The sequence below is a fragment of the Cupressus sempervirens genome, chromosome 2 (genome assembly GCF_028749045.1).
Source record: "Cupressus sempervirens isolate cs-2001-9-10 chromosome 2, ASM2874904v1, whole genome shotgun sequence".
In the NCBI taxonomy this organism is placed as follows: domain Eukaryota; kingdom Viridiplantae; phylum Streptophyta; class Pinopsida; order Cupressales; family Cupressaceae; genus Cupressus; species Cupressus sempervirens.
The window spans coordinates 35,455,268-35,472,081 of NC_143119.1; positions in this window are offsets into that span (position 1 = coordinate 35,455,268).

Consider the following 16,814-nt stretch of genomic DNA (forward strand, 5'->3'; position numbering starts at 1 on the left):
ATTATCACGCTTCTTGACCATTGTTTTGTTGATCTTCACCTAGCTGAGTAGTCTCCTACTCATCTAGGGCTTTTATTAGAAAACCATCTCACAATAACTCAAAAATTTAATATTTTAACAATATGTACAATTATCTTGTGAATTCCAAAGGGCCATAGTGGTTTGACCTTTGGAATTCAAGAAAGAGCCATTTTTCTTGGTGTTATTTCAACCAGGACATTGAACTAGTGAGTTACAAAAGAATTTACAAACACCTATCTACACTAATATTCATGAACCCAAATAAATATGCAATAAAATAAATTAAATCCTCTATATACCAAGGTAAAGAAAAGAGTCCAATAAATCCATTAACATGTGGATTTTGGACATGCAAGTTGACTGTAACATGAAATTGCTTGTTGTTTATTGATACTTCAAAGTTGAATCCATACAATATCAACACCAACCCTTCTCTTTGGTATGGAATGGTGTTTTATACCTTCTTTTCACATGTGGAAATTTATTATTTGATTCTATAACCAAGCAAATGGAGTTGTGCAACTTTTTGCTAAGTTTTCATGACAACTTTGCAAAGTTGTAAAGTTGTCACGAGCAACTCTTGTAACATTTTAATGTATGACCTCAAACTTAACCAATATGGTTTAGTCAAGTCCAAAAACACTAAGGGTGAGCCCAAAATAGTGGGTGCTACTTTTTGACCAATTTTGACACTAAAATCAACATTTTTGAAACAAACCTCACATTTGAGTGACTATATCTCTAAAACTATTAAGAACTTGAAGATGATGCAAACTAGCGATTTCTAGTACTTTGTTTGTAATTTGTAACCATATTTTTTAAAATAATAAAATTATTTTAGTCAATTTTTTCTTCTCCCACAAAAAGTGATACATATGAAAAATCAATATTTTTAAAGAGTGACAATCATAACTTTTTTTTTACAACTGATAATGAGGTAATTCTTTTGATGTTGGATTTGTAACATCAATATCTAGAGGATCTATTTGGTTTGACTCAATTTGGTTGAATTTTGTATAGTTTATGATGTTTTGAAGTGACAACAATTGTAATTTAGACATACATTCATTTTGACAAGCATAAATTGAACTCAATATATCATTAATCATTTTTTTCTTCTTCAATAGAAAGCTAACTCAGTAACCTATTTTGAAGATAGTTTTCCAAAAAAAAAAACCAAACTTACAAATTTTCTCGAAGTGTCAAAGTCAGTCAATGTTAAATCATTAATCAACCTATAATAAGTTAAACTCATATTATAGTCATTGGAAAGATTTCTCTGAGCAACATAGTTTGACATTTTTTAGGTTTACAATAGGTGGTCATTTGATCCCAGTTTTAGGGTCAAAAGGCCTTTTTTTCTTTTTTTTTTGCTAAAAAAGAACAAAGTTGTTTTTTTTAAAACATGTTCGTGCAAAAAATTTGTTCGCAGAAATATTTTTTTCACATGAACATGTCTGTAAAAAAATCCGATGACCAGATTTTTATTTTTGGATGTTCGCCCAAACGCCTAATCAATAATTCATTCCCTAATTAAATTATGAAACCATATAAATATAAAACACATTTTATTTATTTTTCAAATTGAAGACATATATTTGAAGGTGAAGGTGAATTTTATAAGGAAAAGGCAATTTTTTGAAGGCGAAAGCTTTTTGTTAAAGATGAATTTTCGAAGAATATTATTGAAAATAAATTCATAAGGGCTATATATTGAAGGATAACTCATGAATTTTACAAAAAGATATAAATTTAAGAAGATTTTTGAAATAATTAATGGGAAACAAAAAAGGAAGACAAAGCAAACATACAAGGAACAGATCTGATGAAGCAGAACAAAGAAATCTTCATAAGACTTCAACACGCTATCATAGAAATAAAAAGGTATGTAATTTTTTATATACATATATATATATATATATATATATATATATATATATATATATATATATATATATATATATATATATATATATATATATATATATATATAAAATTTATTTTCATGGTCATGAATTTATTATGTATCAATCTAATTTTTTGTATAATTCAATTCATTTATACACGTGTTGCAAACAATCAACAAGGTGACGAAAATGTTGAAGGATGCTCAACACAAGTAGAAAAAGTTCATATGGGAGAAGGGTCAAGATTGGTCCCTATAGAATCTCAAAAAATAAATTTTGAAGAATGTTCATGATCAATCTGTATAGAAGTTCAAGTCACAGAAGTCAGAGAAGGGTTAGAATCGCTCCCTACAAAATCTCAAAGAATGAATGTTGGAGAAGGCTCAAGATCACTCTCTATAGAAATTCAAGTAATGGAATTCGGACAAGGGTCTTGATCAGGTGATCCTACTAGCATGGAAAAACTTATAAATATTGCTTCTACTGTAAAGAATGGAATTTCTCATAAAATTTAGATCATTTACTTAAAATGGATGTGGATAAATTGAGAACACTTACAGCTATTATTCAACCCTTAAGTCTAGCTAAGAAAATGTCAATGAATAAGATGATAAGAAAAATAATGACTAAATTTGATAACATTGAAATACTTGAACAAGCTCAGTTGCTTTCACTTTTTCTTACACAAAAGAAGTTGCAAGAGGCATTGAAATTGTTAGGTGTAGACAAAACATCAAAGAAAAGAAAATTTTCTAACATGCAAACTGATATGATTGAAAATCTTAAACAAGGTTTGAACAACACGAAAGCAGTCTCAAACTAAAGATAGGTCCATGGCAAAATAAAATTTATTGACATCTATTGTAAATGTTAGAGTAATAAAGTATTTCTTTATTAATTAAATCATATTGATTTAACTATTAAGTCATTTATTATCTCTAGTTTACTTAAGCTAAAATTTGAGCATGTAATAATTAATTATTTTATTAATTACTATCATGCAACTTAGATTAGTTACCTATTAGGGTTACAATCTCTCTTTGTAATTATTCATTAATTCAATATAATTGCAATTTCTTTTTTGCACATCAAGAATGTCTCATCTGCAGATCTGGGAATTCTGGCCTTCATAGCTTTTTGCTTCTCTCTTTTTGTGATAGGTGTTTGCATGCAGGTGGTTCTTGGGAGTTGTGAGGTTGATCTTTCATCAACTTCAACATGGTTTCAGAGCTTTAGATCTTCATGTCACTATTTTACTTATGAAAGGTTCGGTTTGGCTTTCAGATTTATGTTTTTTCTTTCAAAGGGTTTCATTATTCATAGTTTTTTTTTTGTATTAGATCCATAGGTTACCATTTTTTGGTATACTTTGAACCCAAATGGGCCTCACCGTTGAGCTCAGAGCACCCAAAATCTCTATTTTCATATAAAATTTATCTAATTTGGAAATAGTTGGAATTTGAGGTAAAAAAATATTGCTCTTAGATTGGGTACATTTCTCGAGGTGGCAATTTTATGAATTTTTGGCATGAAAATAAAGATTTTTTGGTGCAGAAATAAAAAAATTCATCGCAAAATAATGATTTTTTGACATGGAAATCAAGTTCTTTGGTAGAAAAAATGAGGTTTTTGACATGCAAACTGAGATTTTTCAGAACATAAATTGAGATTTTTCAATACACAAATCAAGATTTTTGACATGTAAATCAAGGCACTGTAGCACAAAATCCAATGCAATTTGGTGTAGAAATTGAGGTATTTTGGTATGAAAGTCAGGGTATTTTGGCATAAAAACCAAGGCAATTCACCCCTGCTTGCCCTTCTAGCTCTTTTTTGACCTACTTGTGGTTTTTTGGTCATAACTTGCTCATCTGAACTCCATTTTTTGTAAACAAGATATCATCAAAAGTTTTTTTTGAGCCCATTCTAGTAGTGCAGGTTATTTTAAGTTTTGATGATTTTTTATGGTTGTTTCTCTATCAAAATTAGGAGTTCTATTTTGCACTTTGAGAGACATATCTTGAGGATCTAATCTCTTATTTGGGAATTCTTAATGTCATTGGAAAGGTCTTTTTGTACTCTTTCCAGTGATGTTGGTTGTTTTCCCATATTTTACTCTAAGCACCTTCTATTTACTTTTTTTCTTTTTTAAATTTTGTTGGATATCTTGGCTGTTTCAGGTTCACAGATTGATTTCATTGCTATTTTTTGTATTAGTCTTATATTAGGTCATGGGTTGTACTATTTGTTGTATCATTCTTATGCCTCTTCTAATCTATGTAGACATCATTTTTATGCATTCTTGTGAATGCACTAAGATAAAGTATCATATTCTATCTATGTTTTCATTTAAGTTGTTTTGCCTTTTGATTCAAACATTGTTATCTGAGAACACTTGTATAGATTATTGTATTATTGGGAATCACTATATCTTGTATAATATTGTACATGCACTACTTTAATTAAAGTTTCATGGGGGGTTGATGTTTTTCATTTGTTTGTCACCTTCCTTTATCTATTGAGTGTCCCTTTCATGACATTAGCCTCATGACATGTCTGAGGTTGATCACCTCAGTACACACATATGTATTATTTATGTGCATCTTGATCATGGTTCCTTGACATGCATTATTTTTAGCCCACTTTTCTAGTTTCCTATCACCTCACCCTTTTCTACATTAGGGGGTTCTTCTATTGTTTCTCATGCTTCCTTGGTTTGATGGAGTGAGCTATGTATTCATTATTTTTTCCTACATACTAGGCGGATGTACTAGCTAGGTACCTATGCATTTTGGTGAGATGGATCATTCAACATATATACACTCTCCTTTATGTTCCTACTTTGGTTGCAACCTTCCATGTTTGATTGATCAACTATTTAGGCTTTGGCATTTCATGTCATCTATATCTCCGAGTTTAGTTGTTTTCCTTTATGTGCCTCCTGATTTAATGCAGATTATAGTCTTCTCCACCTAATCAGGTTCTATTTCAATGGAGGTTCTTCAAATCAGTAGTTAATTTTGACAAATCTTTGTAGCTTCTACATGCTTTAATGTTGTTCTTCATGATCATCTTTTGTTCCTATCTTCTGTGACATTCCCTTGCTTGGAGGCTTCTTCATTCCTTCACTGGTTCTTTTCAACATTATTTCCATCTCTTTTTGGAGTAAGTTTTTTCCCATGTGGTTTTCTCCATCTCTCTTCTTTACAAAGATTTGGTTATTCTTGGATACCTCATTAGGATTTTTTGTTGGGACCCAAAATTGCTTTCAACAGTAGTTTCTAGGTTTTTAGCTACACCCTAAGTTTATCTTAAGGTGGGGGGGTGTTAGAGTAGTAAAGTATTTTCTTATTTAATATATCTTATTGATTTAAATATTAAGTCACTTATTATCTCTAGTTTACTTGAGCTAAAATTTGGGCATATAATAATTAATTATTTTATTAATTATAATCATACAAACCTAGGTTAGTTACCTATTAGGGTTTTGATATCCTTATAAGGATGGTCTCTCTTTGTAATTATTCATTCATTTAATATAATTGCAATTTCTTTTTTGCACACCAAGAATGTCTCATCTGTAGATCTAGGAATTATAGTCTCCATAGCTTTTTGCTTCTCTCTTTCAATGACAAGTGTTTGCATGCAGGTGATTCTTGGGAGTTGTAGGGTTGATCTTTCATCAAATTCAATAGTAAATAAAAATATGGTCCAAAATAAACAAATATCTTCAATTTCATCTCAAATGAGTTTCAGTAGAAAAACAATGAGAGAATATGTTAAGAGAAGATTAATTTTGGATGATAGTACTACAAAAGGCAATTTGGAAATTATGTGTAGAGAACATTATTCTGATAGCATTGATGAGGGAATCAAAAAATTAGTCACATCATTTTGGATTGATAACACTTTCCCTTCATCAAATAGCAGAGATGTTATCTATTCTGATAGCATTGATGAGGGAATCAAAAAATTAGTCACATCATTTTGGATTGATAACACTTTCCCTTCATCAAATAGCAGAGATGTTATCAAATAGAATATTGCATTTGGTCAATATGAATATCATACAAAACATTGGTTGGACACAACACAACATGAGCTATATGTGTCATTTTGTAGTGAACATCCTAATATAAAAATTGGGAAAACATTATTTGAAATATTGAATCCATACTTCATGAGGTCAAACAAAGTGTTTGAAACTTGTAGTTGTCGTTATTATGTTGAATTTGATCTCCAGTATCAGGTATTTTGAAAGTTTGTAGAAGACACATATGGTTTTTGCACTGCTCCTCCTAGGAGGCGAAGTGAGTTTATATCATCTATTTTATGTGACAAAATAGATGATATAGTTAGTCAAATAAATTACATAAAATGAATATGTGAAATATGTGGTGAATTGGCTCATTTTCCTTTGAAAAGTGAAAATATCGATGTAACAAAAAAGGTGAATTGCAAAAGTTACAAGTATGTAAAGAATGAAACAAAATTGAGGAAGGAGACAAAAAGGTTAGAATATGTTGAAGAGGAGTTACTATTGTAACATTTATGGACAAATTTAAGAATTTGATCCAACCTTATATTTGTCACAAAAAATTTTACAAAGTGGCAAGCACAACAATTTCAAACTTTGAGAGACAATTTCCCACTAGGAACTATTCTATCAATCATTGATTTTGCAAAAAACTATTCTTTTTTTCATTAGAAAGAAATTCAATTGAATTATTATTTTTCTAATTAGGTCACTATTATGATACATATTTTTTATAGACATGCGCTGTTAGATTTGGATGGTGTTTAAAGTACACTTGAAGTATGGGTGACTAAAAAGGAATATCACTTTTATATAAGTGATTATAAAGAACATAACATTCATGAAATGTCCCTTTTCTGATTTTATATGATATTTCAAGCCTCTAATCAGATCGTTAAGATCAAACAACCAATATTTCAAAGATCCACCAATTTCTCATTAAACTCCAAATCGGGTATACCGAAAATAGTGCCAAAAACTTCACATCTTCACATAATATTAATAAATCTGAAAGTGGAAATTTTTAATGGAAATTTCAGCAGAATAAAAGCCTAAAAAATGAAATTTCTAGATCTGTATAACATTTACACAACGTCTCCCAAACGGAGGACAAAAACAATGCTCATCGAGCTCCCGAAAACAACACAAAATAGCAGGAAATACCACAAAAGCACTAATAATCCATCACAAAAGTATAATCATATCCAAATACATATATTTAGCTCTATTTTAATATCTTAATTTCTGATATACAGAAGCAACCCAAAATGATATGAAATACTCAACCGGAAACACCAAACTCTTCCAAAAAACACACCCGAAACTCACAAATCTGCACTGTTCAGCACAAAGGCAAACTCTGCATGAGCATGCACATGGAATGGATTAAAACTCCTATCCTTATCCTTCCTAGAAACTTGAAAACTCCCATTCTTAGGTCTCCTTCTCCATAGGTTTGACAGCCTCTAAAGAACAACAAAGAAATGAGCAAAAATCAAGTTTTGGAATCAGCCCAAAATGCCTCCAAACCCCTTAAAAGAGGGCATAACCCTAAGTCACGTCCAAGAGGGGTTAATAAAAAATATTTTAATAATAATTTTCATTTATTAGTCCAACATTTTCCAAAGATTAACCCCCTTTTTTTTTTCAAAACTTCACCTTCTTGGGCCTTCCTGCCTTGGCAAAAATTATTATTTTTAATTATTTGAAAAGGGACATGACAAGTCCTCCCCTCCCAAATATTTCTTGTCCTCAAGAAATGGCTGAACAATAAACCAATCAATCCACTTGGATCCCAAATTTAGTCATGAACTATACTAATGTCAATTAACATAGGCTCCTACAATATCCTCTGCAATATAACCAAGAGGAATCCATAATGAAACTGACAATTACAGCTCAACCAAACTCCAAAATCACCACTGCCACAGTCAAAAACCCATGAGACACAAAATCTTAGAACATCAGAACCCAAGTAAAGTGGACAAATCAAACTGCCAACATAGTAAATACCATCAACACATCCCACCGGCCTATATGGAATGTACAATCCAACTCTGCAACAATGGTGAATGCTCCCAAATGAAACTATACCAAGTATGGAGAATCCACACACTGTACAACTCCTATAGTCAACACAACTTTGCAAATCATCGACCACTATCTCATAACCATAACTCCCATGCACTGCTGATGGTGAAAAGACATTACAAGATAAATAGCAAGAAATAGAACCCAAACCAAATTTTTTATGAACAAGTGATACAGCCCACTGTGACTAACCACCAGCTAAGTTAGGAGATGTCATAGCCAAAGGAGTAGAATCAATAACAACAACCACTGAAGCATCACTCCCAAACTCCTGCTCTAAGTCATGTATCATCAAGCTGTCAATTACAAAACCTATCACCATGTCATGCCCATGACAACTCTCATCCTGAGGTGTCAAACTATCCCATAACTAACGACAAGCACTAGGAACCAAAGTAAATCTCTGTATCATCATCTCATCAATATGGTCATCAAAGTTAAATTGATGAGCATACCTCATAGTGTAGTGCTGATAGAATGTGCCAATCTTAGTCGGTGGCTCAAACTGCAATCCAGAAGAAACTAACTGCAATCGATCACTAACCAAGTTGAAATTGATTACTACCTCCGAAGACATTGCCAAGGGAGTAATATTACTAGCAGGAACCATGCCAACTACCGACTCACCAACATCAGACATGATCTTTCATACAACATCTCTAGTCTCTGTGCCATTAGTACTAGTGGCCACCACCATGTCAGGCATACCACAAAAATTTGTTGCAACACCCAACTCAACTGAACTTGACTCTAGTGGGAACGAACCCGATATGCCAATGTTAGTATCAGGGATGGATGCATCCCTATCTCCACTATCTCTAACAATCTCGACCATGGACATCCTCAAATCACTAGACACCATAGCTTGTGACTATATAGAATCTGGTAAAGATCGCAACCACTCCAACTCCATGGTCACCTTAGTCAAATGAAACTGCAACTCCTTGAAAGTGAACTGTGTACTCTCAAGAATCTCAAAAGTCACTTCAAGTTGTTGAGTAAGCTCACTCACCTCATCTTTCTTGGCCAATAATGTGTCATATGTTGTACTTCCCCACTCCATAAGATAATCTCTGTTGGCTACCAACTACATATAATTTTGTCTCAAAATCTGAATAGCCTCCCATAAAGAGTGGATCTCTGTCAAGGAAAGATAACTTCCTTCCTATTCATCACTAGTAGGAGAACCCCATCCATAAACTGCTAACAACTAAAGAGCAGCATCAAAATGTTGGCAAGTGATAGCAATGTCTCGCTCACTAACTCTCAACTAATTAGACACATGATGGCACTGGCTAGACTATCTCCTACCAACCTCCTCTGATGCATTGTCTAAAGGAGTATCCTCAAAGTTACTAGTCTCTAGAGTATTACCATCCATATCCTATGAATCAACTCCAAATCTCATATCAACATATGAAGTATCAAAAATTGTACCACTGTTGTCCAACTCCTCTATACCAAAAGAAACTGCCAAGGAAACTAAGTCTTCAAAACTGCCCACTGCATCCTCCTGGATGTCATCAATGCCAATATGATCCTAAGACTCATCTGTACACACTGCCAAATATGAAAGATCATCAACACATTCGAGCAAGTATGGTCGACTGGATATATGAACAAAGCCCAACATCGGTGTACAAAAACTAATACCTACATTGGACAAGCTGCTAGCACAAGAAAAGAAAACACTGTGCAATCTACTAATCAAATCCATGATAGCATCAAAACAAACACTACTACCAAAAAGTGTTAAAGATCTCCAGTCAACTGAATCCCAAACGCCAATATAACAATCTCGAGTCCATATCCGTAAACTAGAATTAGCTGGTAACTCAAGAAAACTTCTCACCTGAGTAATATGACCAATAACAACTAACTCCACATACCTATCATGATGAGATAATGAAGTCACAATACTATCTTTATTCACTTTTAGTTGGCTGGACAAATCATGTGAAGTACTACCAGCCTCAATCTCATGTGACGAAGCATCTAACTGTGCCTGGTACTCTTTCTCAGCAAAGTCATGAATGCTCAATGTCTGCTCATCACTACCAAGTATCTCACCATCATGCACATCAACATCCTCATAATCATCATCTAAACCCACTACCTCCCGTCGCAAAGTGGAATCTGAGACCTCTGCCTGGCTATAAGCTAGTTTCTCAAACTCCTCATGCAAGTTCTTGGTAATTGTGTCATTTGCCCTGTGAGAAAATCTGCCAAATAGAAATTCAGTCAACTTATCCACCTTAGCTAGGTCAGACAACATGTCATTCATCTTACGGTGGTGCTCAACCAACTGTTCAGACATGTCATGGCTTATTTTCCTAAGTTTATCTTGAATTTCTAAATAACCATCCTTTCTACTGTTCTGACTCTGGATATCAATTGTCCAAGATCGTGTCCTCTGAGAATTTGTACTATACCTGTCCATTCTAGATAAAGTAGAGTGTAACCCCAATAGGTTATAACTTCTTCAAACACCAAGAATCTTTATACTTCATATGTTTGACATTTCGTCAAACACTTTGCAAGAAAGGGGTCATATGACTGATATAATTTTTTAGATTGCTTGGATGTCTTGGAAGAATTTCTTTGCCATCTCATCTAAATCAGCCATACTTTTTCCTTCCTTGGATTTTGTACTTTTACTTTCAACTGGAGGTTTGATCAAAAAAAAATTTATTCTTTTCTCATTGCAAATATCCCTTTTCTCTTTCACTTAGTTGCATGCAACCATAAATTTTGACATGCAGCTGATTAGAAGCAACATGCAACCACCAAATTCACCAAGAACTAACATGCAAATGATTAGAAGTAGCATGCAACCATAGATTTTGACATGCAGCTGATTAGAAGCAATGTGCAACCACCAAATTCACCAAGAACTAACATGCAAATGATTAGAAGTAGGATGTAACCATAAATTTTGACATGCAGCTGATTAGAAGCAACATGCAACCATAAATTATGACATGCAAGATTTGGGTAGTTGTCAAAACTGACATGCAAACTTCTACAAACCCTCAGGCTGGCAAGATCATAGCTCTGATACCACTGAAATGTCCCTTTTCTGATTTTATATGATATTTCAAGCCTCTAATCAGATCTTTAAGATCAAACAACTAATATTTCAAAGATCCGCCAATTTCTCATTAAACTCCAAATCAGGTATGCCGAAAATAGTGCCAAAAACTTCACAGCTTCACATATTATTAATAAATCTGAAAGTGGAAATTTTTAATAGAAATTTCAGCAGCATAAAAGCCTACAAAATGAAATTTCTATATCTATATAACATTTACACAACAGCTCCCAAACGGAGGATAAAAACAATGCTCATCGAGCTCCCGAAAATAACACAAAATAGCCGAAAACACCACAACAACACTAATAATCCATCACAAAAGTATAATAATAGCCAAATACATATATTTATCTCTATTTTAACATCTTAATTTTTGATATACAGCAGCAACCCAAACTGATATGAAATACTCAACCGGGAACACCAAACTCTTACAAAAAACACACCCAAAACCCACAAATCTGCACTGTTCAGCACAAAGGCAAACTCTGCATGAGCATGCACATGGAATAGCTTCAAACTCCCATCCTTAGCCTTCCTAGAAACCTACAAACTCCCATTCTTGGGTCTCCTTCTCCACATGTTTGACAGCCTCTGAAGAACAACAAAGAAATGAGCAAAAATCAAGTTCTGGAATCAGCCCAAAATGCCTCCAAACCCCTTAAAAGAGGGCATAACCCTAACTAACATCCAAGAGGGGTTAATAAAACATATTTTAATAATAATTTTCATTTATTAGTCCAACATTTTCCAAAGATTAACCCCTTTTTTTTGAAACTTCACCTTCTTGGGCCTGCCTGCTTTGGCAAAAATTATTATTTTTAATTATTTGAAAAGGGACATTACAATTCACTATGTAAAACATTGCTTCAAAAAAAAATTCTTATTTTAAAGAAAAAAACATAAATATTGATAAACATTATGTTTGGTCTAATGGATGTGTCACACAATTCAAATCATCTACACCATTTTATGCATTATGTAGATATCATCACAATGAAAATATAAAACACGTATGGAGTTTCTTTGAGAGTGTACATGGAATAGATAAACATGATGGTGTTGGAGCTTGCATCAAATGTGCTCTACAAAAGTATCAAATGAATTAAGTTCATATAAATAATGCACATGATGTTGTTGAATGGTGTAAGACATAATTTGCATCAGATGAGATTGGGACATCACCAAGAACAAGTTGACTGGTAACATATAGAGTCTTTTGGAAGATAACATGTATGTATGTGTACATTTGTTTAAATTTTGTGAAATTAAGTTTTAAATTTAATTTTTAAGTTTTATCTTGATTTGTTGAAGTTTAAATTTAATTTTTTTGCGTTTTTGTAATGAACTATCATGTTTTAATAGGAAAAAATTGCATGGTTGCAAGAGGATAGAAAAGATATATTCATTACATTCGGTCATGAGTACAAATAATTGCAATTGGACATTGAAGATAAGAGAATACTCATGTTTTTGTGAAAATTGTATTGATGAAGACTATCAACAATGCATCAATCAAACATGTGGATATAAAGGTGCATAACTTTTGGTACCACTTGATGTTACTAATACAATTGATAAAGATGAAGGTGATAATTTTGATTATATTCCATTGATTTCTATCGATTATGATCATATCTCTAGATTGATAAAAGTGGGTAAGTATCATAAAAATTAATCTCAACTTGCTATTTAATTGTAGAACTTATTGATCTTAGATTGGTTTTGACTAAAAAGTGTCTATACACTTAAGTCATCTACTTAGTTCATACCAAATAAGTAACATATGTCAAGCATAACATATAAGTTAGTGTATGACAAGTAAACTGTAGGTGTCGAGCCACTCAAGTGTCAAGTCACTCAGATGTCAAGTAGATAGTATGTGTTGAGTGATTCAAGTGTCAAGAAAGTAGTGCATGCTGAGTCACTCAGATGCCAAGCGACAACATTGAAGTTACAGTTAGTGTCAAGCACCAAGGACTTCAAATGCCAAGTAATATAGTTTTGACATAGTTGTTTATATTGTCACAACCTACTATGTAAACTATTTTTTGGGCTAACTTAAGTATTGTTTTACAATTTTTGTTGATAAGGACAAACCTTATTTGTGAATCTATATGCATGAAATGTATCCAATCATAAAAAGGGAAAGTTTAAGTGATAATATGGGTGAATCACTACTATTGATTCATACCTAACCCTAAATCATCAAGGTTTTCTTAAGGAAGATGGACCTAAATTTTATAGATGGAACAAAAGAATGCTAAGTTGAATTGAAGAGAGTTTGCATACATAAATAGAGCATTCATGGTGATTAACAAGTTATGAATTGAGTTACATTGTAGAATTAGTCAGAAGGAGAATATAGGAAAGGAAATGGAGCACAACAGAGGTACATCTGATCAGAAAGGATCAAGTACACATTAGTTTAGAGGTGATCTAACATCAAGCAATAGAGTGCTAACTACAAGATCATTGCTAAGACATTTTAATAGGTGAATCAGTCAAATCTTTTAACAGAGTAGTCTAACAAGCTTTTGTAAATCCTTTAACAGGGTAATTACTTCATTATAAGTTAAAGGCCTCTTACCAAGCACACTTTTATCAAGGGATCAAACATTGTAACCTTCATTGGATACACTTTATTACTATAGTAGTGAAGATTTGTGGGTGTTATGCCCACCCTAGTTTTACCTTCTCCTTGGAAGGTTTCTAGGTAACCAAATATCTTGTGTCATACATGTGTTAAATATTTTCATGCAATGGATGTATATACTTAAGTTGGTACTTCAATTTTATGCATACCTTGTTAGAAATAGTAGTTTACTAGTATAATAGAGGTGGGGTGGGGGGGTGTGAATTAGTTATGCAACAATATAAAATATTAAACTTCTTAAAAAATTCTTAATCATTCAACCAAAGCCAGAAGCAACCATAAAGAAATGCATATATGCAATTACACTAGATATGTTGACTAGGGAAACCCTTGATCAGAGGGAAAACCCTAGTGGGAATGATGCCCACAAGATAATGTACTAATCTTAATATTCCTTTTTAGAGGATGGACCCTATTAGGAGTCTATTACAATGCTTAGTACAAAGAGTCCCTATTAGGAGACTTTGAATTCCTGTTAGGAGATATTAAGAGTTGAAGAAGGTAGCTAAACTACTGTCTAAACAACTTCAGGATTAGATCAACAAACCCACTGTCCAATTGACCTTGGTACTTTTCCTTTTAGAATAATAGATGTGTGATAGCTTTTTTCTTCTTCCTCTATCTAGTACGTCAGACTGCTCTAACTTCACATCATGTAATCAGATCTCGAACTATGTATCCATCAATAGTGACCTTAGAGGTCACTTACACACATTAGCAGATTGGCCTGCTCCTCTACTTCATAATTTGGAAGTCTTCTCTACTTCACAATCTCAATCCTTGTCACTAAAACTCAAAAAAACATCTTTCCTTTATACCATACTCAATATTAATTCCTTGATTCGGCTCCATACTTTATCATAAGTTAATTAAATGAATACACATTTAATTAATTTTGTCAGCTCACAATTATACACAACCTTCCACATGTGTGAATTTCATACATGTGCACTTGCTGATGTCATCAGTAGTTAGTGTGCTACCTCCAGTTAACTGCACAACCCTTCATTCCAAACACAATGTGTTATATCGATCATACAATGGAAACTATTTTCCCAATGCTCTATTTCCCTGTGGTTCTCTCTAAATCATTAATATCTTCCATACACTATTGATTTAGGTTATATGCACTTGTCCACATGTCACATACATGTTGTAGTGTATGCTAGTATCTGCACACGAGTAGATATGCAATGTATTGCCCTTAATACAAAAATCTCAGTCTACTACTCTGTCAGTGTTTTGCAAACTTGTTATTAGGTTGTCATCAATGACAAACATAGTCATAACACTATTCTGTAATGCTCCCCATAGCATCAACATTCATGCTAACAATATCCCCCTTTGGCATTGATGGCAACATAGATGAAAAATATCTAGTTCCAAAAATACCAACAAGTTTCTTCATCACTCAAATCTTGCTTCATGCAAATCCTTTATTGCAACACTTCTCCCCCATAGTACAAAACTCTCTCTAATGTTTTTCATGTCACTCTCTCTCACTCATTAACATCAATGTCAAAGGTAGTGCAAAAAATTAAACATTCAACAATCTAACATCATGACCGCAAGTCGGTATGTTGCATATAACTCTATAAAAAACACAAGTGTCGAAAGACACTATTCTACACCAATTATCATTCAACAAGAGTCCTTGTTGACTCTATTCATTAGAGATACTCCCCAATAGAGGAAGCATCAGCATTTAGTCCAGTCTAACAATGGTGTTGTGTACCCTAGACTGATGCACTTTTGCATCTTCTACTCTGAGCTAAGTAGGGGCATAACCCCAAGCATACCTCTCAAGTACTCAAATGTGTCTTTTGGTAAGGTTTTTTTGAAAATATCTACAATTTTTTCCTTAGTGTTAATGTACTCTAGTCTAATTTCTTTCTATGCAACTTTCTCTTTCAACACATGATACTTTATTGCTATGTGCTTAGTTTTGGAGTGCAAAATAGGATACTTAGACATATTAACAGTACTTGTGTTATCACCATAAATGATAAAAGGTTCTATGAATGAAATTCCAATATCCTTCATCATTTGTTTCATCCATATGACTTGATTACAATTTTTTGTTGCTACAACATATTCTACTTCTATAGTACTCTATGAGGTATAATCTTGTTTCTTGTTGAGCCAAGAAACTAGTCTTCCTCTGAGGAAAAATGCTCCTCCACTAGTGTTTTTTCTGTCATCCCTATCTCCAACCCAATTAGCATCTATATAAGTACAAAGAGTAAATTCATTACTTCTATCATACCAAATGTCATAATTTGATTTTCCTTTTAGATATCTGCATATCCTCTTTACTATTGCATAGTGATATGCTTTAGGATCAGCTTGAAATCTTGCCACCATTCTAACTGCATTAGCTATATTTGGTCTACTATGAGTTAGATACTACAATCCTCTAATCATGGATCTATACTTCTTTTTTTCAATAGTAGGGGTCTCATCTTTACTTGATAACTTATGACTAGTTACCATAGGAGTTGCAATAGGTTTACAATTTTTTAAACCAAAACTTTTCAATAAATCTTTTAAGTACTTGGTCTGAGAGATGAAGATACCTTCTTTGTTCTAAACAATCTATAGTCCTAAGAATAATTTCATTTCTCCTATCATGCTCATCTCAAACTCATCTTTCATGTCTTCTAAAAATTTGTTACTAGCTTCATCATTTCCACCAAAAATGATGTCATCAACAAATACAATGATTATCAACAAATCATCTCGTATTTTCTTCAAGTGCAAGTTACTATCTGTTGTTCCTTTAGCAAATCCAAGCTTTGCCAAGTATTTGTCCAACCTTGCATACTAGGTTCTTGGTGCTTGCTTTAATCCATACAATGCTTTCTTTAGTCTTCAAACCATCGAATTCTATTTTGTTAAACGAAAACCCTCTAGTTGTTCAATGTATGCTTCTTCTTTTAGTTCTCCATTCAAGAATGTTGACTTAACATCCATCTGATATACCCTAAAATTCTTATTTTCCACATATGC